Genomic DNA, 10,554 nt, shown 5'->3' on the forward strand with positions numbered 1-10,554 from the left:
TGCACCTAGCTTAGCTTGGCCATTCATGAGATTTTAAAGCATATCTTCCATACTCATGTTTCCTGCACTGCTTGATTGTTGGTTACTCTGGTCTTGTTGATTATAGTGATGGCCTCCTCCTAATGGTTTATATGAACAGTGGCTTTTGTTGTTGTACTGTTGCCTGCTTCCTTGTGGTCTAAATTATGTCTACCTTTGATGTTGGTTTTGCTGGTTTTTATCGATAAGAATTTCAGATGGTTTCTCCAATTTGGGTTGTAAGTATTTCTATAGTTTTCATTACCTTCACCTTTAGGTACATTACCCACGAAATTTACTGACTCAGGATTAGCTCTACAATATTCTACCATATGTTCACTACTGTCACACACCTCACACCACATGTGTTGTTGTTGAACCATATTAATCAGAGCTTTGTTCAGTCCTTTTTCTAATATGTTCAAATGTGTTGTCATCAATTTTGCATTACAGAAATCTGTGTTGTCAATGCTATCATCACATCAACTTCCAACATACCTACTTGTTTTTAAACCACAAGTCTAGAGTTTCCTCCATCCACTCAGTATTTCCCTGAGATATGCGACTAAGCAATGTATAAAGCTCATCATAAGTTTTCTCTAGTGCCTTTCCACCTGTTGCAGAGTCAAGAAGAATTTTGGTGTTGGGTTCCAATACTTCTATGAAGGTATGGACCAACACCTCATTAGCTTGATGATGGTGAAGACAAATGATGAGTAAAGATTTAAACCTGTCCCAAGATTGGTATAAATTTTCTCCAGATTTTTGTTTAAAGCTTAAAATTTCAGCCCTCAATTTAGTTGTCTTCCCCAAAGGAAAAAACCTGATAAGAAACTTGCGAGCCAAATTATTCCATGAAGTGATTGAATTTGATTTTTCCGACTTCAACAACCACTTAGCTTCCCCAAACAAAGAAAAGGGAAACAATGTTAACCTCACATAGTCAGGAGATACCCATTAAGCATACAAGTGTCGCTAATCTCCTAGAAGTTCTGGATATGGACTTGAGTATCTTCATAAGGCAGACTGGTAAACTGTCCATTAGAGTGCAGTAGTTGCACCATGTTCTATTTCAGTTCAAATCTTCCTTCAATTGGCGATTTCTGAATGTTGGAGGCGACATTCACTATGAGTGGGGCTACCGCATAACATATTATCCTGGCTTCCATATCTACAGGGACCTCTATAAGCACTTTCTTCATATCACCCAAATTTACATGTGGTACGGAATATAGAGCAATTGCTCTCCTTCTTTTCTGATGCAGAAATCTTTCAAGCTCAGCTAGCAGAACTACAATGGTCCCATTTCTGTCCAGCGTGCCTTTTTGAATTCTGTTATCAGAAATAACATCTAAGATCAAGTTGTTAACACAGACACAAATAATAAAGGAACTTTGAAAGGAAAACTACTGACAAATTTTAAAATATTTCCCTAGCCACGGCGCCAAAAACTTGTTGATTCCAAATATACACGCAAGTGTACATGGTCTCAAAAGTAATGTACTGAGTTTTCTAGGCGTTAGTTCTCTTTTCAATGAATTAAATTATTCATGTGTATTTTCTAAGGGTTGAGTTTATTTATATCTAAAATCATTATACCAAAAACGATATACGAAAATAATTCATAGATATTATAGAAATTTTATCAATTTAAAGAAGAGTCTCAATGTTGTAACCCTTATAGATTTTAGGTCTAACATTCTTTACTTTTGTATCCAATGAGTTTTTCAATTACTGATTTATAGGGTTAATTTTACAATTATGATCTTTCGACCTCTATTTGCCTACTCTTGTTGGCAAATTAACTATATCGTTGAGCATGGATAAGCATGAACCAACAAAATGCATTACTCATATCATCTTGTTTAGTAACTAAACATGGTGTATAGGTATATGTCATGGTCATTCCATAATGACTTATTCTAGACAATTCTAGGACAAACATGCTCCCTATATTCTAGTGTTCTATTCCCTTTTCATCTTCCGAGTTTTGGGTGGACAAAAAAATTGTTGTAATGGTGATAAAGTATTAAAATAATCAAAAAATAATATAAGAGTAATCACATACAAAAATCTATTTTCAATCAAAACAAATAAGATTTAAACCTTCATCTTTTGGCTACAACCCAAGAACAAGGGATTTATCCACTCATAGTTTGTAAGATAATTACATAAATAATTAATAACATAAAAACTTGAATATAACTGAAATAAAAGAAGAAAATATCACCAAAAGTAGTTCTTCCTTCTTCTTCTTTAATTCAAAATATGACAATCTGATCTACTTTAGAATAAAATATATAAAGGTGTTATTTATAGCACCAAAAACACGAAGTTAAAGTAGGCGCATTGAAGTTCTCAATGCGAACTTGGTTCAATTTAGTACAATTTTTTATTTTCTATATCGGTGGAAATTTTTTCTGTCCAAAAACGCGGACCTGGCGCATACCACACTATTGAGTCAAATAAATTCCACGTTTTGGGATTAAATCACTGAAGCTCGGTGCGCAATGTGGACATACTTCTTTAGAATGCATTTTCTTTATATTTTGTTCTCAACTTCTCCTTTGACTTCCATTTTCAATCCAATCATGTTTTGAAAGTCCATTCTTTCTTAATTAGCCCTGAAATTGTCTCATCATGTTTGTTTGTTACAACAATATACAAATATGCAAAAATTGAACTAAATTCTAGGAAATTGCTCTCAACTTTACTAATAAATTATGGGTTTTATTTTCTATTGGGCACATAAATGTACCCAAAATCACTCATGAATTATGATTAATTTTAAAGGGTTTTTCAATGAAGTCTTTATAAATGATGTTAGAAACTAATGGAATATTGGTGAAGATTATGAATGATGATTTCAATGATTTTCTATAAAATTCCTATATTGATATTTAGGGATATGATATGGATTATTGGTACATCCAATTATATTTCAAATTGATGTCATCTTCATGAATTATGTGCTGACTGGTATGAAGTATATGGTCATGCATGTTTCAACTCAAACTCCATGTTTTTCTAGCCAATTGATCATGTATGCATGTTTTACCCAAATTTACAAGTATAAGTCATGATCTTGAATATCAAATTATATACAACGAAAGCTTTATTAATGTTTGACAAGATTTATGAATGAGTTTAAAGATGTTTTATGTAAAGGAGGTTATGAATGATGTTTTTATGATATTTCAACCAAGTTAAGGATAGGGTGAGTTAAGGCCCTAAAGATATTTTATGAATAAAGATATATAATGATGGAAGGTATATACTCATATTATATGAGATAAAGTTAAGGAGCTATTCTATGATTATATTCTTATGAAGAGAAGATGGGTAGTAGATATGGCCCCTCCCAAATGATGTTGACTCTATAGCTTATGGTTTATCTATTCTGTTTAGAGTTTACTTAGAACCAAGTGGAACTTGGGATAGGATTTCTCCCCCATATTAAAGGCACGAGACAAGTAGAAAGATCCTATTATCCCATAACTACGTACCACCATAGAATAAACGATCACCTGTAGTAGAGGCTTGATTCCTTTTAGGGCCACCCGTAATTGAGGCACATTCCTTAGTGTATCTTAGTGGATCCACTGAGGCTTGACAGAGTCTATCGTGGAAATTAGTCTCCCTCTTTCTTTCGGTGGAGGGGTAACATCAGAATCCCATGTTATAACTCACTTGGTTTATGTCGATTAACGGTCGCTCTTACAAAGGCACAAGATCCCTCCCTCAATGTTTATGGTATTTCTAACTATAGCTAATATGTCTCTCACAAAGTAAAGTATGTCCTCTCACTTGTGGTTTTATGACTCTCAATATGGCTTAAGATCCTTACGACTACTTATGAACTTGCAAGCTCTTTTATGATTCCTCATTATAACTGATGACTATCCATGCATTTTACAAGTTCTTTTCATAAGGTTGCATTATGGTTTAAAATGACATTAGCCTTACTCATGTTTCACTTTTCATGTAAATGGTCTACTTATTATATGTTCTAACCTTGATCATATGTCATTTCCTTTATGTCATGTATTGCATTTCTCACATACTTAGTACATTCAAAGAACTAAGGCATACTTTTATTTTCCTAAATTATGTTATAATGTAGGGCTCGGTGATCACCCTACACACTTTCGTGCCTAGGTAGAAGACCTATTTACTTGATTTAGTAAGTCCTCATGCTTCGGGGACTACCTATTGAACTTTTATATTCTTGTTGCCTTCTAGACTATATTGTTATTTTGAGACGTTTTGTTTTCCTTTTTGTGGAGATAGTGGCTTGTTTTATGCCCCTACCTATGTTAGTATGATAGACGCATATTTAGACATAGAGTTTATTTTTTTCGTTTGGACATATGACTTAAGTATCATTTTATCTCTATAATTCCACTTTTGATATTATTCTTCTACTTGTTTTTATTATGTTTTATCATACCTTATGAATGCGATGTATGCTAAGAGGCTTGGTTGGAATCCTTCGGATTTCCGATCGCAGATTCAAAGCTTGTATTAATTTTTGTTCATCATTTAGCTTGGAATGAAGATCTCCTTTATTGAATTGTCTATATTTCTTATTTTATGATTAGCTAAATCTATAACTAGGTGTGTATGCTAGATGGGGGTGTAAAACACCGAATGAGTTTTGATTAATATTCATTAAAATTAATTGTATGACATGGATCTATTGTTTTCTTGAAGTTTTAACCTAAAACATCAGTGATTGCAAACATTTATTGTAACATCCCCTAAAAACATTGTATATGATGTTCCAATTCTCGATAAAAATAATATATCTTCTGTATTTTAAGTATAACATTTCGTAGGATGGTCCAAATTAGGTGATTCAAATTTTTGAATAACTCCAACATCATTACCTACAACTTTTATGAAGACTATATTTTATGTTTTGGAGGTTAACTAGGTCAAATTAATTAATTATTGTAAGACAAGGTGTTGTAATAAAATAGAGTATTTGTAGAAGAAAAATTATATATCACTGTAGGATGCTCCAAATCGGTTAATTCTTGAACGATATAAAAGTAAACTTCTAGAGCAATAATTCATGTGCAGACACCAAATTCTAATAAGGAAGTTATCTTATTCAAATGCAGCTCTGAAAAATGGTATTCCGTTAAAAGAAAGTTCATCTTACCAACCATGGAAAGATCTAGATACATTTGACAATATTCATGATATCAATAGTCCTCCATTTGACATCAAAATCTTCCATTAAATTTTCATAGTTTTCTTTATAATTATTTTAATTATTGTTAGGTCCCTCTTTCACACCTATAAAAACCCACTTTAATTCATCATTTTATTCATCAAGTTTTTCAAGCAACTCTTCTCTCTATACACTTCTTTACTCATTCTCAAAATATAGTTTTAGTTCTTAGTTGTGTATAAATACTATTTTAGTGATTGATATACTTCAGATAGTACACAAAAAGATCCGGCAAGGAGAAAAGGTTAGGATTCAAGTGTATTCATTAAATCCTTCAATTCTAAGTGACGCTTCAGATTTCAGGTATGTAAGGCTTCAATGAGATTATTCCTTCCACTCTCATGCCTAAATTATTTTTATTATATGATAAATTATGTTTATTTTATTTAAGCTTTAGTCTAAGTTATGTGGGTGTTTATCAATGGGTTCTTCCACTCATGTAGTCCAAAAACTCTTTCAATTAGGGATCTTGATTTCAAGTAATATTTTCTTATGGGTAATTCTTATTTTTACTTAATAGCATGAATCATGGTTAAACTAATTATTATTGGTATATTTTGATGCAACATTATTTTATATGTATGAATTGATGGTTTGCAAGTAATTTCTCTATTTATCTTTTTAAAGGCCCTTGGAATTCATGATAGGTTGTAAAGCATGCTTTTTAATTAATGGATTTCAAAGTATTTATGTATATTTATTTACATACATGTTTGCAAGTTGAAGTGATTTGAAACCCACGTAGTTTTACTATGTTTTCAATAAAGTTTGACCTGAAAGCTTTCACTCCAAATGAATATTTATGAAAGCAATGTCTATAATCAAAAGGGAGTCTTATCAAATAAAAAAATGATATGAATAATGATTTTTTTATGCAATAAAGACAATTCTTGCATATTTGAATAACCAAATGTTTTAATGAGCTATTCTACCGAATATGATGTTTTGAATTCTCAACCTATATGCTATGAATATTTTGAAGTATTAAATTATTCCATGGGATTGACTTAGCACCGAATGTGGCATTGGGGTGGGATTCGGTAAGGAAATCCTAGTAACAACCCCTTGTCTCATTAACTATGTGCCAACATAGAATCCCTTGTAGGCTTAGGCTAATGGATCCATGAAAGCCCTTCAAGCTAAAGTTAAAGAAATGAATGAAGTTGACGGAGTTTTACCTTGCAAGTAGTCTCTTCGGCCAATGTAGGGGGTTATGTTGGATTCCATGTAATAGCTCACATGGTCTTAAATGTCGGTTATGGTCATTTTCCCACAAAAATGAATGTTTTAAAGGATATCTATATGATTTATTATGCATGAATTACATTATGTTCCAAATTACATAAATGTTTTAATATTTCCTCAATGTTCATGTATCCTTACATACTTAATACATTCAAAGTACTAACGCATACTCTTTTGCCTACATGATATCACTATGTAGGGACCCGTGCTCCTCCTCATTCTCCTCCACGTGCCTAGTTGATATTTTATTTGAAGACTACTTTTGGTGAGTTCCCATGTTCTGGGAACAATACTCCTTTATATTTCTAGCTTATGATATATTGAGATCTTTTATTATGGCATTTCTTCTATTATGATTGAGGGTGAGATAGGGACTTATCTTAGCCCCGTTAAATCTAAAAGTTAGAGGTATTGTTGGACATATATAAGTTGAATATTGACTATTATAATTTAAGCTTGTTCATTTATCATTATTACCTATGAAAGGATAAAGGAATGCTAAGAGGCTTGTTGGAGGTACTTTTGGGTTCCTCATTCTCCATATCACGTCTAGGCCCTAGGATTGGGTCATGAAAAAACTTGGTATCAGAGCCCGAGGTTTTGAATGGTCCTTGGATTCCAACATACCATGTCAAATAGGGTCTTTTTTATGGTTGTGAAGCGCGTCACAATTATGAATAGGAGACTATTAGCCATTTAGGAAAGTTTTCACTTCTTTCAAATTCATGTCATGCCTTAGAGTATCCTAATATTTCCTTTAACTAATGACCCATTTTGTATTCTCTAGATAATAAATCATGGAAGAGCATCTCTAAAAGCAAGGGTTGACGATAAGGACCAAGCTCCTCTGGTTCCTAATGTCGCACATCATGAGAAAGGGGTAACCCATGCCGAGTTTCGGAATATCATTACGTTGTTGACTCAAGTCGTAGCCAACCAAGGGCATCACAGTGTTTCTCATCCTGAACTGCCAAATCCGGCCTTTAGGATTTGGGTTTTCTAAAGGATGAATCCGCCCGACTTTAATAGTTCTAAATTCGATGAGGATCCTATGGAGTTCATTGATGAGGTGTACCAGATTGTCGCTATCATACGTGTGCCACATAATGAGAAGGTCGAGCTAGTGACCTATTAATTCAAAGGAGTGGATCGGGTATGGTACGGATAATGAGTTATTTAAAATGATAAGGAAATGGGGCCAATAGGATGGGAAGAGTTCAAAGGTGCCTTCCTAGACCATTTCTTCCCATTAGAGCTAAGGGAGGACAAAATCAAAGATTTCATCAACCTCCGTCAAGGGAGTATGAGCATGAAGGAGTATGCTCTCAAATTCACTATGTTGTTAAAGTATGCTCCCTTCATGGTCTCCAACCCAAGAGCTAGGATGAGCAAATTTATTTTTGATATCTCAAGCTTGGTTTCCAAGGAGTGCAAAAAGTCCATGTTGATCAAGAAGATGGACATCTCTCGGCTAATGACTTACACAGAACAAATTGAAGAAGAAAAGCTGAGAGAGAGATCAAGGGGGTTCAAAAAGGCTAGAGTAGATGGTAGATAATTTAACCCTCAAAGGTCCGGTTATGGTAACCATGGCAAAGGCCAAGGTGGGCAACAGTTTGTGGGATAAATTTCTACCAATACTCCTCCTCCAAGGTTCAACAAAGACAAGGGTGGTAAACCAATAGTTCCAAGAAAGCATATTGCTGCTCAAACTTTCCCCGCTTAGAATAAGTGTAGAAGGACTCACAAAGAGGAATGCTTAGCCAGCTCTAATGCATACTTTAAGTATGGCAAGATGGGACACCATGCTAAGGATTGTAGAGATAGTGACGGTAGGCCTCAAGACCAATTTTATCATGGTCAACAAGGCCAAGGAGGTATCCAATGCACCAACCGCTTTTATACCTTACATGGGAGATAAGAGGTTGAGGACCCACCCAATGTCATCACCAGTATGTTAAAGGTCTTTTATTTTGATGTGTATGCACTATTACATCTGGGTGCAAATTTATTGTTTGTTACTCTATTCCTTGCTAATAGGTTTGATGTGTCACCCAAAATATTATTAGAGCCCTATTTGGTGTCTACCCCCATAGGAGAATTGGTTATTGCTAGAAAGGTCTATAGGGGTTGTCCCGTGTCTATTTGCATAAAGTTATTCTGTGTGATCTCATTGAGCTTGACATGGTAGACTTTGATATCATTCTTGGGATGGATTGGTTACATGCATCTTATGCTACTATAGATTGTAGGACTCGTCGAGTCAAGTTCCAATTTCCAAATAAGTCTGTTATGGAATGGGAGGGTCATGATTTGGTGGTGAAGGGTAAGTTCATTTCTTATACTAAGGCCCAAAAAAATAATTTGTAAGGGTTGTATTTACCACATTGTAAGGGTTAGGGATGTCGATTCTGAAAGTCCTCCTCCTGAGTCGATTCACATAGTCAATGAGTTCTCTGATGTCTTTCCCAATGATCTTCCTGGTGTTCCTCCTAAAAGGGAAGTTGATTTTGGTATCGATCTCCTCCCCAATACCCAATCTATCTCTATTCCTCTTTATCGAATGGCCCTGACAAAATTGAAAGAGTTAAAGGAACAATTAAAGGACTTGTTAGAAAAGGGGTTCATAAGACCAAGTATTTCGCCATGGGGTACTCCCGTGTTATTTGTGAGAAAGAAGGATGGGTCGCTTCGAATGTGCATAGACTACCGGTAATTAAATAAGATGAATATTAAGAACAAGTACCCACTCCCTAGAATAGATGACTTATTTGATCAATTGCAAGGGGCAAGTCACTTCTCTAAGATCGACCTTCATCCTGGCTATCACCAACTATGGGTGAGGAAGTGTGACATTCCTAAAATGGAATTCTAAACAAGGTATGGTCATTTTGAGTTTGTGGTGATGAGTTTTGGGTTGACGAATGCACCAGCGACATTCATGGACTGGATGAATAGGGTGTTCAAACCTTACCTTGATACTTTTCTGGTGTTCTTCATTGATGATATTTTGGTTTACTTTTGGGGTGAGGAACAACATAAGAATCACTTAAGAGTTGTACTTCAAACGTTGAGGGATATGCAATTGTTTGAAAAATTTAGTGAGTGTGAATTTTGGTTGAAGGAGGTGACATTTCTTGGTCACATAGTGTTCGATAATGGGATCAAAGTTGATTCTAAGAAAATAGAGGCAGTCAACAATTTTCCTAGACCATTGTCTCCTTCAGACATTAGGAGCTTCTTGGGTCTAGCCGGGTACTATAGAAGGTTCATCGAAGGTTTTTCTTCCATCTCATCTCCTATGACAAAATTGACCTAAAAGAAAGATAAATTCATATGGACAGATGAGTGTGAGAAGAGTTTCCAGACCTTGAAAGATCGACTTACCTATGCTCCTATTTTGACTCTCCCAGAAGGATTAGAAGGGTTTGTAGTTTATTATGATGCTTGAAAGATTGGTTTAGGCTGTGTCTTAATGCAAAACGACAAGGTCATAGCCTATGCTTCTAGACAATTAAAGGCGCATGAGCATAACTACCCTACCCATGACCTTGAATTGGCGGCCATTGTTTTTACTCTGAAGATTTGGAGACACTACCTCTATGGGGTGCATATGGATGTGTATACTGATCATAAAAGTCTTCAATATGTGTTCACCCAAAAGGACCTTAATATAAGGCAAAGGAGGTGTCTAGAACTTCTTAAGGACTATGACATGAGTGTACACTATCATCTGAGTAAAGCCAATGTAGTTGCCGATTCACTTAGTAGAGTGTCTATGGGAAGTGTGGCCCATGTGGATGAAGGAAAGAGGGAGTTGGTCAAAGATGTTCACCGGTTGGCTAGATTAGGGGTGAAGTTGTGTGGTACTAATAATGGTGGTATGGTTGTTCAAAATAGGTCCGAATCCTCTTTAGTGGTAGATGTTAAATCAAAGAAAGATCTTGACCTGACATTTATTGAGTTAAAGAAGTTGGTAAAGGAAAAAAAGATAGAGGTCTTTTCCCAAGGGGGAGATGGGGTGCTACACTACCAAGGTCGGCTATGTGTTT

General features: G+C 35.0%; 1 non-coding gene across 1 annotated transcript; it reads left to right on the top strand.

Annotated features, from left to right (window-relative positions):
• Nucleotides 1-709: 709 nt before the first annotated feature.
• On the top strand, nucleotides 710-816 carry LOC129901952 (small nucleolar RNA R71). Its single transcript, XR_008770026.1, has one exon. It is a non-coding gene; the product is annotated as a small nucleolar RNA R71 (small nucleolar RNA).
• The last annotated feature ends 9,738 nt before the right edge of the window (nucleotides 817-10,554 follow it).

The sequence above is a fragment of the Solanum dulcamara genome, chromosome 8 (genome assembly GCF_947179165.1).
Source record: "Solanum dulcamara chromosome 8, daSolDulc1.2, whole genome shotgun sequence".
In the NCBI taxonomy this organism is placed as follows: domain Eukaryota; kingdom Viridiplantae; phylum Streptophyta; class Magnoliopsida; order Solanales; family Solanaceae; genus Solanum; species Solanum dulcamara.